This window comes from Tupaia chinensis, unplaced genomic scaffold (genome assembly GCF_000334495.1).
Source record: "Tupaia chinensis unplaced genomic scaffold, TupChi_1.0 Scaffold148296_1, whole genome shotgun sequence".
In the NCBI taxonomy this organism is placed as follows: Eukaryota; Metazoa; Chordata; class Mammalia; order Scandentia; family Tupaiidae; genus Tupaia; species Tupaia belangeri.
Genome location: NW_006208147.1, coordinates 1,496,026 through 1,512,824, shown reverse-complemented (window position 1 = coordinate 1,512,824; position 16,799 = coordinate 1,496,026). Strand labels below are relative to the sequence as shown.

The 16,799-nt window shown below is 37.8% G+C and overlaps 1 pseudogene; it reads left to right on the top strand.

Annotated features, from left to right (window-relative positions):
• Positions 1–1,578: 1,578 nt before the first annotated feature.
• Positions 1,579–16,799, top strand: part of LOC102499632 (60S ribosomal protein L5 pseudogene) — a 22,543-nt pseudogene continuing 7,322 nt past the window's right edge.

Genomic DNA, 16,799 nt, shown 5'->3' with positions numbered 1-16,799 from the left:
TTCACCCATTTTCTCTTGGGATGCTTACCTTTTTGTCTTATTGGTTTATAAATATACTTTACATATTGAAGACATTAACACTATATTATAGTTAATTGCACATTTTGTTTCTCCACCATTTAAAAATTTACTTAAATATACTTTACTTTTTAAATGATCATTTTGGCTTTACAAAGCTATATTTTCCCATTGATAAACTCCAGTATTTTTTAATAGAAGAGATAAAATTTATATATCATGTTGGTGTTTTTAATATATTTACAGACTCCTGTGATAATTACTGCTACCTATTTTTAAAACATTTTCAGCTTTCCAAAATGACACTCAACTACTTACTGGTCACTCCTCATTTTTCCTCTGGTCCAACCCCTGTGATCATTAATCTACTTCCTGTCTTCATGAATTTGTCTATTTTGGACTTTTATATAAATCAAATCATATAATATGTGCCCTTTGGGACTGGTATTCTTCACTTAACATAATGTTTTTAAGGTTTATTCACTTTTCAGCATGTATAAGCACTTAATTTCTTTTATTGTTGTGTAATAAACAATACAATTCTATTGTATGAATGTACCATATTTTGTTCATCTATCCATCAGTTGATGGACATGTGGGCTGTTTTTGTTTTATGATGACTGTGAGTAATTCTGTTATGAACATTTTTACAAAGGCTTTTCAACATATGCTTTCATTACTCTTGGGTACGTATCTAGGATTGAAATTTCTAGGTCACATGGTAACTCAATGTTTAACATTTTTTTCTGCTTTTTTTTGGGAGAGGTTTTTGCTATAGGGTGCGTGTGCTCGCCAGACAGACAGAGACAGAGAGACAGAAAGCAAGAAATCACCCCCCAGGGGGAATGGTCACGCCGCAATCCCTTCTCCATTCTCCTCTCAGGATCTTGGGCACACATGCACATGTGCCTGGTGTGAGTTTTAAGCCACCCGGTCCGGGACGCGAACCGCGGTTGACTACGTGGGAGTCCAGCAACATAGCCATTACACTAACTGCTGGTTCTAATGTTTAACATTTTAAGAATTGCCACACTGGTTTCCAAAGTGGCTGCACTATTTTTTAAGTCCACCAGCTTTGGTGAATGCTCCAATAGCTTTATATTTTTGCCAACACTTCTTACTAGCTGTCCCATGAGTGTGCAGTGGTATTTCATTGCAGCTTTGATTTGCACTTCTCTAGTGACCGATGATATTGAACATTAAAAAAATAAAATTGGTAGAGGGCACATGTGCTTGCCTGAGAGAGAGACAGAGAGAGCAAGATGAAAAGCAAGAAGGCATCCCTCCATGGGGGATAGTCATGCCACAGTCCCTTCTCCCATTCTCCTTTCAGGATTTTGGACTTGCATAAATATGTGCCTGGCATGTTTTCGAGTTGCCAGGTCTGGGATTTAAACTGTGCAGTTGGCCATGTGGGATCTAGCTTCCTTAAGCACCATGCACCAACTGGTTAGACCTTGAACATTTTTAAAATATATATTAATCATTTGCATATCTTTGGAATAGTAACTATTCAAGGTACTTGGTCATTTTTAAAAGTAAGTTATTTGGGTAGTGCTTGTGGGCCTGCAGGTTGACTGCGGCCGCTGGTCACTCTTCCGCAGGATGGGATTTGTTAAAGTCGTCAAGAATAAGGCCTACTCGAAAAAAAAAAAAAAAAAAAAAGAATAAGGCCTACTCGGGAACCACCAGTTAGCGTAATGGCTATGTCGCTGGACTCCCACGTAGTTGACCGCGGTTCGCGTCCTGGACCTGGTGGCTTAAAACTCACGCCGGGTGCGTGTGCGTGCATGCCCAAGATCCCGAGAGGAGAATGGAGGAGAAGGGATTGCGGCGTGACCATTCCCCCGGGGGGTTATTTCTCGCTTTCTATCTCTCTGTCTCTCTCTGTCTTTCTGGCCAACGTACTCGCCCTATAGCAAAAAACAAAACAAACAAACAAACAAAAAATCCAAACAAACAAAAAAAACCAACTCTCCAAGAATAAGGCCTACTTTAAGAGATACCAAGTGAAATTTAGAAGACGACGAGAGGGTAAAACTGATTACTATGCTCGGAAACGCTTGGTGACCCAGGATAAAAATAAGTACAACAACCTAAATACAGGATGATAGTTCGTGTAACAGAGATATCATTTGTCAGATTGCTTATGCCCATGTAGAAGGGACATGATCGTCTGCGCAGCTTATGCACACCAACTACCAAAATACGGTGCGAAGGCTGGCCTGACAAATCATGCTGCAGCATATTGTACTGGCCTGCTGCTGGCCCGCAGGCTTCTCAGTAGGCTTGGCATGGACAAGATCTATGAAGGTCAAGTGGAAGTGACCGGAGATGAGTACAATGTAGAAAGCATCGATGGTCAACCTGGTGCCTTCACCTGCTATTTGGATGCAGGCCTTGCCAGAACCACCACTGGCAATAAAGTTTTTGGGGCCCTGAAGGGAGTGGTGGATGGAGGCTTATCTATCCCTCACAGTACCAAACGATTCCCTGGTTATGATTCTGAAAGCAAGGAACTTAATGCAGAAGTCCATCGGAAGCACATCATGGACCAGAACGCTGCAGACTACATGTGTTACCTAATGGAAGAAGATGAAGACGCTTACAAGAAACAGTTCTCTCAGTACATAAAGAACAATGTAACTCCAGACATGATGGAGGAGATGTATAAGAAAGCTCACACTGCTATACGAGAGAACCCAGTCTATGAAAAGAAACCCAAGAAAGAAGTTAAAAAGAAGAGGTGGAATGGTCCCAAGATGTCCCTAGCCCAGAAGAGCCAAGCTTCCTCAGAGCGCAGGAGGGGGCTGCTGAGAGCTAAACCAAATAATTTTCTATGACTTTATTCACGATAAAAGATAATAAATCACCACAAAAGCAAAAAAAAAAAAGAAAGTTATTTGTCTTTTTAAATAAATTCTAAGAATTCTTTATATATTCTGGATATAAGAGTCTTATCAGATATAAAATTTGTAAATATTTTTCCCTATTTTTTAGTGGTTTTGTTCATTTACTTTCTGATGTCTTTTGAAGCACAAAGCTTTTAATTTTTGGTGTGCATGTGTGTGTGTGTGTGTGTGTGTAGTTTTCAAAGTTTTGTCATATTGTGATCCTCTTGCACCAGCACACCCAGATTTTAAGGTGAGCTATGAACTGAACCTAGACATCCCATGTGACCTCAGTCAATAAACAGTAATATCATGACTGAGTCAAAGCTTGAAAAGTCCAATTTATCTTATTTCTTTTGTAAATAGAGATTGAATTGTCCCTACATCATTTGTTGAGAAGACTCTCATTTCTGTACTGGAGTATGTTGGCACAGTTGTCAAAAATCAAGTGAACATAAATGTAAAGGTAGTTTCTGAGCTCTCTTCCATTGCTCTATGTCTGTTTTTATGCTAGTACTCCACTGTATTGATTACTGTAATTTGCAGTACATTTGGAAATCAAGAAGAGTGAATCCTCCAAACTTGTTCTTATTTTTCAGGATTATTTTGATCATTCTGTATGTCCATTTGAATTTTAGGATTAGTTTGTTAATATTTACAAAAATTCAATTGAGATTTTGATAGAGATCGTATTTTTAGATAACTTTTGGGAGTTACCATGAAGACAATATTAAGTCTTCTAATTAATGCATGTGGAATATCTTCCATTTATTTTTGAGCTTCTTGAGTTTCTTTCAACAATTTTCTGCTGTTATTGTTCATAGTGTATTTATCTTTTTTTTCTGATAAATGTGCTCCTAAGTATTTTATTATTTTTGATGCAACTTGATTACTTTTGTTTTTCAATTTGCCAAAGAACAGATGCACTCATTGGAGAAAGACACACACACACACACACACACACACACACACACACACTCACAGAGAGAGAGAGGAAGGGAGAAAATGAGAAGCATCCTTCCCCTAGAGAATAGTCATGCCATAATCCTTTCTCTATTTCTCCCTCTTTTTTGGGGATTTTAGGCACGCATGCACACACAGCCAACAAATTTCTCAAGCTACCAGGTCCAAGACTTGAGCCACAGTGTTGATCATGTGGGATTCAGCCACTTTAACCACCAGGCCATAGGCTGACCAACTTAAAGTGTTTCTCTTTGTCATCATAATAAGAAAGTTTCTCATCATCCTAAAATTAAATAAATTTTCTCTTCTATTTTCTATTTTTTTTGTATTAACATTTTAATCTTGGATATATTCTGGCATGAGAAGTGAGGAAGAAAACTTTTCCCATTTTACACTTTTTCAGGCACTTTCACATATATTAAGTCATTTTATACTTGTGAAGTAGATGAGAAATGTATGATTTTTTGCTTCTCATAGTAATTTAGGGATTTCAGATAATTTCCTGTGGTAACACATTTAATTACTAGCGTGATTAAGCCTGGAATCTAGGTCTTTGCTCAGGGTTCTTTGTACCTCATCATCTTGCTTCTTAGTATTAGTTGCACGGTTTTGTTTTCTGTGGTACTTAAATTACTCACTGAAAGTGAATTTGATCATTGAGCTTATTAAATCACTCCTAAATGTAGCTTATTACATTATTGTCGAGAATTTCAACTTTTTAAGGTCATCGGTCTGTCACCAAGAGTGTAGCCTTAGGCAAAGTAGGTAATCTCTAATAAGAATGACAATAATAGTTAATATATGTTGACACTTGGTATGTACCGAGTGCCATGTTAAACTCTTCACACAGTTGTCTCATTTAATGCTCACACTCACCTCCACGTATGAAAATCCCATCACTGGATATTATTATTGAAATATCTGTATTTTATGATCACATCCTGATCTGGTACCTATAAGTCTCCAAAACTGTGAGAAATAAGTTTTCGTTGTTTAAAGGTCACCTGTGTGGGGCTGGCAGGTGACATGAGGTTAAAGGCGCTGGATTCCCACATGGCCGACCATGGTTCGAGTCCTGGACCCAGAATCTTGCTTTCTTACTTTCTCTCTCAATATTAAAAAATAATAATAAATAAATAAAAGTTAAATAAAAAATTTCTTAAGCAAAGAAGTCACCTGTCCATGGCATTTTGTTAGAACAACTCAAACTGACTATGGTATACAGAATGGAGACAAGCAAATAAAACATGGTATGGCCAAACCAGTTAGGGTGGCTGACTTAATTAGCAATCTGGCCTATGACATTGTATGTTGCTGAGATATTCTGAAGTCAACAGAGAACCTTACCTTTTATTAATATTCACAGACAGGAACTTACACATGCTTAGCAAGTAGCAATCTCCTAACAAGTATAATTACTTAAATACTAGTAGATCTTCATTCAGGTCTCTTCTTATTTTACTTCTCATTAGGAAATGCTGAACTATTCTGTTGACAATTAAGTCTGAAAAATCTATGACATGGCTGAATGGCTGATTGGTCTTTTGAAGTGACAATTTTTGGATTAATTAGAAATCAAAGCAGCATGTCATTTCACATGTAAAGCTCTGAGTGTTCTATCTAAAATATATCCTCTGATAATTAAAATGTGCTGGGTAATAATTTCATTTGATTTGGTTTGATTTGTTTGTTTTTGTCACAGATGTTACCTCAGGAAGGTTTTATTTAGTGCAAATTGTTACTTAAGTTTTAACTTTTATGTAATAGCTTTTTAATAAGGGGAGAAGTAACCATAATACCTTTATTTTGTAGATGAAACAAATTCTTTTTAAAAATATCAAGAATTACATGGGTGATCTAGATTTAAGAAACACACTAGAAGAAATTTTTCTGTAAACATCCAGAGTTTTTGGCTAAAATAAAATTAAGAAACTGTTATAAATATGACTGTATTATGGCTGTCCAGAATTAAAGAACCAAATAGGTTCATGCCACCTGCTGGCCCCTGTTTTGCAAAAAAAAAAACACCATTGGATCCCTGGAATAAGATATGGTGTATAATATCTTTAATGCATTGTTGAATACAGTTTGCTAGTATCTTGTAGAGAATTTTTGCATCTGTATTCATCAAGGATATTGGTCTGTTTTTTTTTTTTTCCTTTCTTTTTGTATGTCCCTGTCTATTTGAGGGATCAGGGTGATGGAGGCTTCATAGGATGAATTTGGGATGGTTCCTTCCTTTTAGATACTTTAGAAATAATTTGAGAAGAATCAGGGTTGGTTCTTTTAAAGTTTTGCAGAATTTGGAAATGAAGTTGTCAGAACCTGGATTTTTCTTTGTTGGGGGACTATTTATTGTTAATCCAATCTCATTGTTTGTTATTGGTCTATTTGGGTTTTCTATTTCTTCTTGTTCAACGTTAGTAGATTCTGTGTATCCAGAAATTTGCCCATCTTGTCTATGCATTTTTATTTGTAGGTATATAGTCACTTGTATTACCTGTTTTATTTATCTGGTTTCTTTTCTCTGTTCTTGATTAGTCTAGCTAAGGTGTGTCAATTTTGTTAATTTTCTCAAAGAACCAGCTTTTGTTTTCATTGATTTTCTGTATAGTTCTTTTATTATCTATTTCATTTATTTTTTTCTCTAATCTTTATTTCATCTTTTCTCCTGGTAATTTTTTAATTTCAAGATCACTGAGATATATTGTTTGTTTGTCTACCTGCCACCTTTCTGTTTATTTTTTTCTTGCGAGTACTAATTGTCATGAACATCCTTCTTATGACTGCTTTCTCTGTGTCCCATAAGTTATAGAAACTCATGTACTCATCATCATTGGTTTTAATGAATCTTTTGAGTTGTCTTAATTTCTTCAGTGGTTATGAAGTCATTCAAGAGTGAATTGTTTAGTTTCTATTTGTTTGTGTATTTTTTTTTAGAGGTTTTTACCACAGAGTGTGTGCACTTGCTGGAGAGAGAGAGGGACAGAGACAGAGACAGTGAGAGGAAAAGTGAGAAATCACCCCTCCAGGGAGAATGGCCATGTAGCAATCTCTTCTCCTCCATTCTCTTCCTGGCATCTTGGGTATGTGTGCGCATGTACCCAGAGTGATTTTTCAAGCCACCTGGTTTGGGACTCAAACTGCATTCGGCTATGTGGGAGTCAGTGACATAACCAATATGCCATCTGTTGGCTCCATGTTTATGTATTTTTGAAAGTTCTTTCTATAGTTGATTTCAAGTTTAATTCCATTGTGATTGGAGAAGATGCCAGATACAGTTTCTATACATTTGGATTTGTAAAGGCTTGTTCTGTGTCCTATTACATGGCTGATCTTTGAAAATGTCCCATGTTGGGGTAAGAAAAATGTGTATTTTGTGGTTGTTGGGTGAAATGTCCTATACATGTCTGTCAAGTCCATTTGGTTTATGATATCATTTAGATACTGTATCTCTTTAATTTTTTCTAGATGATCTGTCCAGAGGAGCCAGTGGAGTGTTGAGATTCCCAATGATTATTGTGTGGCAGTCTATCTCTCCCTTCAGAGCTAGCAGCCTTTTCTCATGCATTTGGGTGCTCCAGCATTGGGTATATAAATGTTTGTTAAGTGTTGTATTTTCTGGGTGGATTTGCCCTTTTAGTACTCTTCTGTCTCTTCTTACGGTTTTTATCTTGAAGTCTATTGTGTCTAATATGAGTATCACGACTCCTGCCTTACTTTGGTTTCTATTTGCACTGAATAGTTTTTTCCAGCCCTTTACTTTCAGTCTATGTACGTCTTTATCAGTGAAGTATGTTTCTTGTAAGCAGCAGATGTTTATTTGTTTATCTATTCAGCCAATCTTCTGTGTCTTGTTTAAATCTATTCAGCCAGTCTGAATAGATTGGAGACTTGGAGACTTTAATTGGAGACTTTACTCCATTAGCATTCAATGTTATTATTGATATTTGTGAACTTATCCCCATCATTGCATTAGCCATATTTTTGGTCATTTTGTGTTCTCTTATTTCTATTTGTTTCTCTTTAGTTTTCCTAATGTAGTATTCCATTCAGTATTTATTTATTTATTTTGGGGGGCAGAGGTTTTTTTTTTTGGCTATAGGGCACATGTGCTCGCCAGAGAGACAGAGAGATAGAAAGCAAGAAATCCCCCCCTGGGGGGATGGCCACACCGCAATCCCTTCTCCTCCATTCTCCTCTCAGGATCTTGGGCACGCACGCACATGCACCCAGTGTGAGTTTAAGCCACCTGGTCCAGGACTTGAACCACGGTCAACTACATGGGAGTTCAGTGACATAGCCATTACGCTAACTGCTGGTTCCCTTTGCCTGTATCATTTCAGTTGAGGGGTCTGGTGCTAGCCTGATAGGATAGCTTTTGTAAGTAACTTGATGCTTCTCTCTCGCCATTTTTAGAATCTTGTCTTTATTTGCCTTTGATTTTTACCATTCTGACTATGATGTGCCATGGAGAAGGTCTCCTTAAGTTGTGTCTACAATATTTGATGTTCTTTGTGCTTTCTGGATTTGTATGTCTTTCTTTCTCTAGTTTTGGAAAGTTTTCAGATAGTATTTATAAAGAGATTTTCTGTGTCTTTACCAGCTTCTTCATTTTGGGCATTAAATGGTGTCTAGTATGTCCCATATAGGATCCTCATTTTGTTGTTGTTGTTGCTGTTAATTCTTTCTCGTGGTTTGAATTAAGTCAGAAGCTTTGTCTTCCAGGTCAGAAAATCCTTCTTCTGCGTGGTCCACTCTGGTGTTGATGCTGTCAAGGCAAATTTTGATTTCCTGTATTGTATCCAGGTAGCTTATATACTGAATGAATTTATCACCTCACAGAATAGAGTCTCTGGCAGGGTGACCACAGGCTTTGTTGACTGAGAAGCTCAATAATGCCATTGAGGGTACAGGTCCATTTCATTTGTTTATTCTGTTATCTTCAGAGTGGAAGCCCATCCACCTCAGGTTAGCAGGATGGCTGCCACAGTTCCTTGCATCAGATCCTGACATGGCAACTTCTAGTAAAAGAAGAGAGACTATCTTGCCTTGATAAGGTGATGAACGTATACTCAGCCTTACTCATTTCCAGGAGTTCTGTTTGATTCTTTATCAAGGTGTCTATCTTTTTATGGAATTCCTCCTTCATGTCATGGAATGATTTTTTAATCTCCTAAAATTAGTTTTTTATTTTCTTTTGCATTTCACTGAGTTTTATTACTATGAATATTCTGAATTCTATTTCTGTCATTTCTATAATTTCTTGAGTTTTTTTTTTAATTTCCATTGTTGGTGAGGATTTACTGTGTTCTTTTGAGGGAAATAAACCTCCTGAATTTTTCATATTTCTTGATCCTCTGCTTTCTTTTCTTGGCATCTGGTGAGGCACTCACTTCTTCCTACTTATTTGGGGTAAGTTCCTACAATTGTATGCTTGTGCACTTGTCTGTGATATACAGAAGCTCTGCACAAGTTTCTCTCTTATTTCCAAAATTTTTTAATTCCAGTGAGACTGAGCGTTGACTTGAGGTGAAGCTTAAGGGAGTAGGTGAAGTTGTGCACTGTGTGCAGCATGTGGGCATGGTGACCCTGCTCCTCTGTGGCTCTGGGACCAACAGAGGGTGGGGCAGTGATGGAAGGACCAGTCAAGCAGCCCTAATCCCTTACTGTCTCTGCGAGCAGCACAGGTTCCTGGCAGAAGACTGTGGAATAGTTTCTTGGACTCTGCTCCTCCTTTCCTGGCTCTCATATAAGCAGAAGATGATGGAAGGACCAGGAACTTGTTTATTTTGCATGAACAAGGTAACTCTGATGGGATCATGCAGTGGTCTCCAATTTCTTTTAACATGTTTCATCAGTTAGCATGTTTCTAGCTGCTAGTGACATAAAACTTAAACTCCAGATGGCTTATACACTGAAAGAATTTATCATCCCACAGAATAGAGTCTAGGGTAGGGTGACCACAGGCTTTGTTGACTGAGAAGCTCAATAATGCCACTGAGGGCACAGGTCCATTTCATTTGTTTATTCTGTCCTCTTTAGAGTGGAAGCCCATTCACCTCAGGTTAGCAGGATGGCTGCCACAGTTCCTTGCATAAGATCCTGACATGGCAACTTCTGGTAAAAGAAGATGGATTATCTTGCCCGGAGGAGGTGATGAATGTACTCAGCCTTGAAAGAATCATTAGCAAAAGGATTGGGCTAGCTGTAAAAGTCTGACTGATGCAGATTTACCCTTGGACTGTGGATTGGGTCACCTTCTCTGAGCCTAATTTCATAGAAACAGGTGGACACTCAGCAAGAAAGAATTAGAGGATGGATGTTGGAAAGGCAACAATGGCATGTGCTATAGTACTTTAATATTACATTGGTACCTGTTGGAATTGTTTGAGTGAAATTATCATATGCTTGCATGGAATTTTAAGATCCTTTTATTTAAAAAATACTATGATCTCCTTTTAGTGTTTACTAACAAGAGACTCTGTTCTTTTCAGCCTTATTTTTTATAGGTCATCTGGGTTCTGGTGGATTTGTTTTATAATTTAATGCTTCTTCTTTGCTAGCAGGTCTTTTTCGTTCATTTTTACTTAGCAAAGTCAATTTTTCCTGATGCATTAATCTGCTAGTTGAATATATATGAAAAATATTATTCTGACCTTCAGTGGTAAAAGTAATCAATAGTTTTTGGTGAAATCCACTCTATTTTTATTTTGGAAAATTTTTAGAAAAATCTTGGTTTAGTTTATTTATGATTTTTTTCCTATTTTTGAGGAATTTTTTTTTTCTTTTGCTATAGGGCGCATGTGCATGCCAGAAAGACAGAGAGACGAAGAAACAGAAAGCAAGAAATCACCCCCCAGGGGGGATGGCCACGCTACAATCCCTTCTCCTCCATTCTCCTCTCGGGATCTTGGGCATGCACACATATGTGCCCGGTGTGAGTTTAAGCCACTGAATCCAGGACTCAAACCACGGTCGACTACATGGGAGTCCAGCGACATAGCAATTATGCTAACTGCTGGTCTCTATTTATGATTTTTAAATGATATGGATGAACATATCCAAACTAATGAAATAAAAATATGTAAAGATCTTGAAATACTTTTTGATATTAAAGTGATTAAAAAACATAATCTTATGATTTCCATAAAATTTAGATTTACAGATGTTTGAAGGATGATGTTTCAAATTAAAGTTTATGAAAGCTTAAACTTTAGGGAGCTTTAAAGAATGAACACAAACTCACCAAATGAGCAGGGAAAAATATCCCGAAAGAAGAAACATGTAGAAAGAGAAAAAAAAATTAATCATCCTTCAAAGTTACTCAATATTCTGTTTTTAAAACAATTACTTCGTTCTCCCAAAATTAAATTAAAATTAAGAAGATGAGTGATGATGATATTCACATACCAGACTGAGAAACCCTGTATGTACTGTAGAAGCTACAGAGAGAAGAGACAATTTTATCTTCACATTCTGTAACAGCTAAAGTTCACCAACTGTCCAGTTTTTCAGTGTGGGTCATACTTTAAAACGTTTAACATATGTGCTTTCTGTTGGACTTTGGAATACTGAGTGGATTTGAAATTAATGCTTTTTTTCTTGGTCTTGATCAAAGATAGAGCAGCAATTAAGAGCTATTTCAAAACCCTAGGAAACAAATTAGTAGTGTTTTAGCAATTTGCATTACAAGATCTTCTGTTTTTTGAGACCCCCTGCAGCAAAGAGTTAATGTTTGAACTATTTAAAATTCAGTGATGGTTTTTAAGTTCTTCCTAATTTCAGGACAATATCAGTTTCCTTGGGCAGTTTTTCAGTATCTCAGTCAGTTTTTTTTTTTTCCTGATTTTGTTGCAAAGTCGGGTGAATATTTTAGCTCTTTAACCCTTTTCTTTTGCAATTATGTTATGTGCTACCATTGGCTTATGTCACATTTCTGCACTAAAATGTGAGAAGCAGAGACCCTCAATTCCACCATCTCCTCCACTTTTTTTTTTTAAAAAAAGAACAAAACCAAAATAAAACTGTCCCCCTGCCCATCACTTTTGTGATTTGACTCTCAACAATGAAGAAAATAGAAACCTTTAATTTTAATTATTTATTAAATAAGTATTGTGTTTTGGTAGAAATTGCCACCAAAATCCAGTTATTGAGCTCATAGTATGTGAGAAACAATGTAATATTGTGAAATGTTTGCACCAAGAATGCAAACCTTTGCCAATGAGACAGATAGCTGTGTAACACTGTGCAACTCTCTAAGGAGGGTAACAGAGAACCAAATATTTAGTTGTATGCCCTTAGCCTCCAAGGAGAGCATCAGGGAAACTTTGGCAAGAAAATGAGATCTGACTTGAGTCTTGAAAAAAGTGAAAGGGCTTTCCAGGCGAAAGAAGGCACAAAGGGTGCAGAGAAAAGGGAACTATGGGTCAATGGAGACAGTGGCGATGAAGGCAACTGAATCCCATATAGCCGACAAGGTGGTTCAAATCTCAGGTCCAGCAGCTTGAAAAACATTCTGGGGATATGTACATGTGTGCCCAAAATCCCAAGAGGAGAATAAAGAATGGATTATAGCATGGCCATTCCCCTGGGAGGTGCCTTCTCACTCCCTACCTTCTGCTATATTTCTCTCATAAGAGCACACCTACCCTATAACAAATTGGAAAAAAAAAAAAAGAAAAAGAAAAAGACAGAGATAGAGAAATAAAAAAGGGAACTGGTGTACTTGGGGTATCTTACTTGGGGTATCTTCTCTAATCTTGAGAAACATTTTGTGAGCTATAGACTCCCAGTGGTACACCTCACTGTTGTTTACCTTTGCTTTGTCAGATTGTTTCTGCCTTTGTTACTTGCTCTTCCTTTTTTTCCTTTTTATAGCAGCAAATACTTTACATAAAAAATCTTTCTTTTTTAAAAATAGTTTGCTTATTTATTTGTTCCATGAAACAGAGAAAGACAGGCACCCCCAACAGAGTCTTCATGCCTCAATCTACTTCCAGTCTCAGCTGGTCTGAATGAAGTGCACACTCACATGTCTGGTTTTTCAGGGAAGTTCCTGGATACTAACCCAGGATCTTTCTCAAGTGGGTCCAGTTTTGTTTCTGCTGCCACCAGGTTCCAAAACTGTTTCTAACGTCTTCCTCCTGTTCATTTCACATCTTTCAAGTAAAATGTTTCTTCTTATTATTATTATTTTTATTTTTTTTCCCATAGCCCAGATGAGGGACGCAAAGGTCTTTAAAACTTCTGGAGAATCTCTGGTACAATGAGGTGTCTGCTAACTGATAAATCCTATGTTGCCAGATAAGTAAAATATTTCTTGATGTCTTCTGTACTTTGGAAAATAATGGTCTGGTGTTACTTATTACACCTAGGTCTGGTGTAATCTTCATTTGTTTTCTCAATGTCTTGGGCATCATTTGTTGTAAAAGTGTGATGTTCTTTGTCTAGTTGTTTGATCACTTGCAGTGCCTGCTGGTGAATGTTGTCTTCATTGTGAAATTGTTAGTCATGTACTGAAGTTGATGGTTTTTTAAAAAAAGTTTTGCTCTCTTCCTACATAATTCCCCTTTTGAATATTTTTTCCCTTCCTACTTGATGGCACTGGCTTCATCCAATCAATATTCAAATTGATTCTGTTTGTTCTCTCAATCCTTGGTGTGTAGGCACATATTTTGCTAATTAGAAGATAGGTTGCATCTCTTTTTCAGAGCTACTTAACTATCTGTTAAGAAAATACCCACATTCCCACATCAGACATAGCCAAGAACTCTGAGTCAACCTCGACTAGCTGTACAGTAACAGAGATGAAAGTCTGTTGATGTTTTTCAAAGGCCATAGAAAGATTAGTTGATTGTGTTTTCTAAGTTGTGCTCTTTTCTCCCATGGATCTCTGAATCATCTGTGCTTACTTGAAGGAGAGGAAGAAAGGTATTCACTTCTTTGTGAAGACTTACTTTCTCGGTCACTTATTTAATTAAGATTGAATCACATTCATTCATTATTGCCAGAGGGCACTTATGCTTGCCAGAGAGAGATAGAAAGGCAGTGAGAGAGCGAGAGAAGAAAGCACACCCGCTCCATGAGAAATGATCACACCATGATTTCTTCTCAATCTCTTCCTCTTCTCGAGATTTTGAGCATGCACACACATGCACCTGGTATGTTTCTCAAGCCACTGGGTCCAGGACTCAAACTGGGTGGTCACCCATATGTGATCTGGCTGCCTTAATGACTAGGTTATGGAACTGGCCCCTGAATCACATTTTTTTTATAGATGATGCATCTACAGATAGCCCTCAGGGTGCCACATCTTGTGTAAAGAAAGCAAGTTTTGAACTTGCCAAAATTACTTAACCTTCCTTGCATCAATTTCCTTACCAGTACCACGACAATGAGGCTAGTACCCAGCTCTCATGATTAGTCCCTAAAATGGCTGTGTCTGAAAAGTCCAGATGGTCCTCTGATGTTTGCACATTGTTCTGAAAGTGTTAGGGAATTTGTCTTGTAAAACCTCTGTGCTTTGGAAAGAATGGTTAGGTAATGTTGAATTTCTTTCTTTTTCTTTCCTTCTTTCTTTTTCTTTTTCCTTCTTCCTTCCTTCTTCCCTTCCTTTCTCTTTCTTTCTCTTCCTTCCTTCCTTCCTTCCTTCCTTCCTTCCTTCCTTCCTTCCTTCCTTCCTTTCTTCTTTTTCTTATTTCTTTCATCGTTAGAGGATATCATTTGCACTAATCCTAGAAACAAAGACATAGAGAGGACCCCCAGTGGAACGTGGTAATGCTGCAGTCCTTTTCTCTCCATTTCTCCATCCCATAAGGATTTGGGGCATGTAGACATGCCTGATGTGTTTTTCAAGCCACTAGGACCAGGAGACAAACTGCTGTCAGTCATGTGGGATCTAGATTCCAATGCACAGTGCTTAACCCCAGTGCTATAGAGCCAGCTCTGTGGGATTATTCTGTATATAAACAGTTATACCCCTTTTCATAACCAGCTTGCTTGAAATCATAGTAATTAAAAATATTAATTGGATGAGTGTTTAGAATATTATTGAGTCATGCTAATTTTCTTCAGAGGAGTAACCAGAACATTTACTCAATCCCAGGATGGATTTCTTTTTTTTTACTAAAATGATTGGGAAGTTGTGTTCCTGTTCTTGAGCACAGGAGAACTCAGCAGATGTTTGCTGAACTAAAGTGAAAACTTCATGGAGGAATCACCATCTTTCCTGCTCAGTGCAGAGACATTGCTGGGTGAGACTCTAGCCCAGGGCTGTATAGCTATTAACCATTTAGCATAGCTAATTATATGGTGTACCTATATTTGTGTTTTAATCCAGCCATACAAAGCATATCTGAGACAGCTGTCATGTATGTCTAGGAAACCTAGTCCATGTCATTTGCGTTTTGGGTCAAACATTCTACGTGGTTGAACTGCGGGAATTCAGCACCCTAACCACCTTACCTGCTGGCTCTGATTTGCTATTCTTTTTTATTTTTAGAGAAATGTTTGCTGTAGGGTATGTGCATTTACCGGAGAGATAGAGACAGAAAACAATAAATCACTCTAGGGTGTGATGGCCACTCTGCAATCCCTTCTCCTCTATTCTCCTCTCAGGATTTTGGGTATGCATGCACATGTGTCTGGTGTGAGTTTCAAGCTGCCAGGTCTGGGACTCAAACCACGGTCAATCACGTGGGAATCCAGCACCTCAACCAGAGAAACACGCACTGGCCCCTATTCTTAGTGACAGAAGACACAAAAAGAGGAACGTCCTTGGAAAAAGGAGGGAAGATAATCATTTAAGTTTTTAAGGTTTTTGAGTTCGAGTGGCCTCTGGACATCAACTCGAGTAATTGTTAAAAGTTTCTGAATCTCAGAAGATATTTAGACCAGACAGGCAGGTTGGAAAATCATCAGTATAATGAAATTAGTAATAAAAGCTAACATTTGAAGGCTTACTACATACAGACATCATTTTAAGTACTACATATTCACTATGTCTTTCCTCACAACAGTCTTATTAGTGAAATATTATTCCTGCTTAGAAATGTGGAAATCAAAATTTATGTAACTTAATTTATGTAGCGATTTCTGTGACTTGCCCAAGTTACAGAGCTAGCGAGTAGTGGTAGAATCTTATTACACAGTGCACTCACCTCCTTGCTACCCAGATGATCACTGAAGGCACTAGCTAAGTAGGATCTCTTGGGAAGTTTATATAAAATAAAATGAAAAGGGAATCAGAGGCTGAAGGGACATTCTGAGAAACAGAAAGGAAATGAGAATGCATGGTGTCATGAAATAGAAAAGCAGAGTGTTCCATGGAGAAAAGGTGAACAATAGCATGTCCAAGGCTTCCAAGTGATTGTGTTAGACTATTCATGCTGCTACAACAAAATGCCTTAGACTAGGGAATTTACAAAAAACAGAGTTTATTGCTCATGGATGTAGAGGCTGGGAAGTCCAAGATCAAGGGGCGGGCTTATTAATAGAGAATTGATAGAGCTCCTTCCTAATACTATTAATTTCCCTTGTGAGTTGGTAGGTGAGATAGTTTTCAGAGACTGAAAGGACTGTAACTGTTGAGTGTCAGGGGATGAAGTTTAAAATATCCCTTCTAGGGAGTGGACTAGTAGACTAGATGAACTGTCATTCGGTATTAAGGCCCTAAATGTCAGATTGTCATTAGTGAGCATCGCTCATACATGCTGCATGATTTTGCCAGCAGAGCCTGATGGCTAGCTGTAGGAAAGGTAGACGGGTGGACTGAATTAGAATTCAAACATGACTGACTGCTTACATCATGCTCACCATGTTTCTACCTCCTTCTTCCTTACAGAACTCTTTTTTTATTGGAGAGGTTTTTGCTATAGGGCGCGTGCACTCGCCAGACAGACAGAGAGAGACAGAGAGACAGAAAGC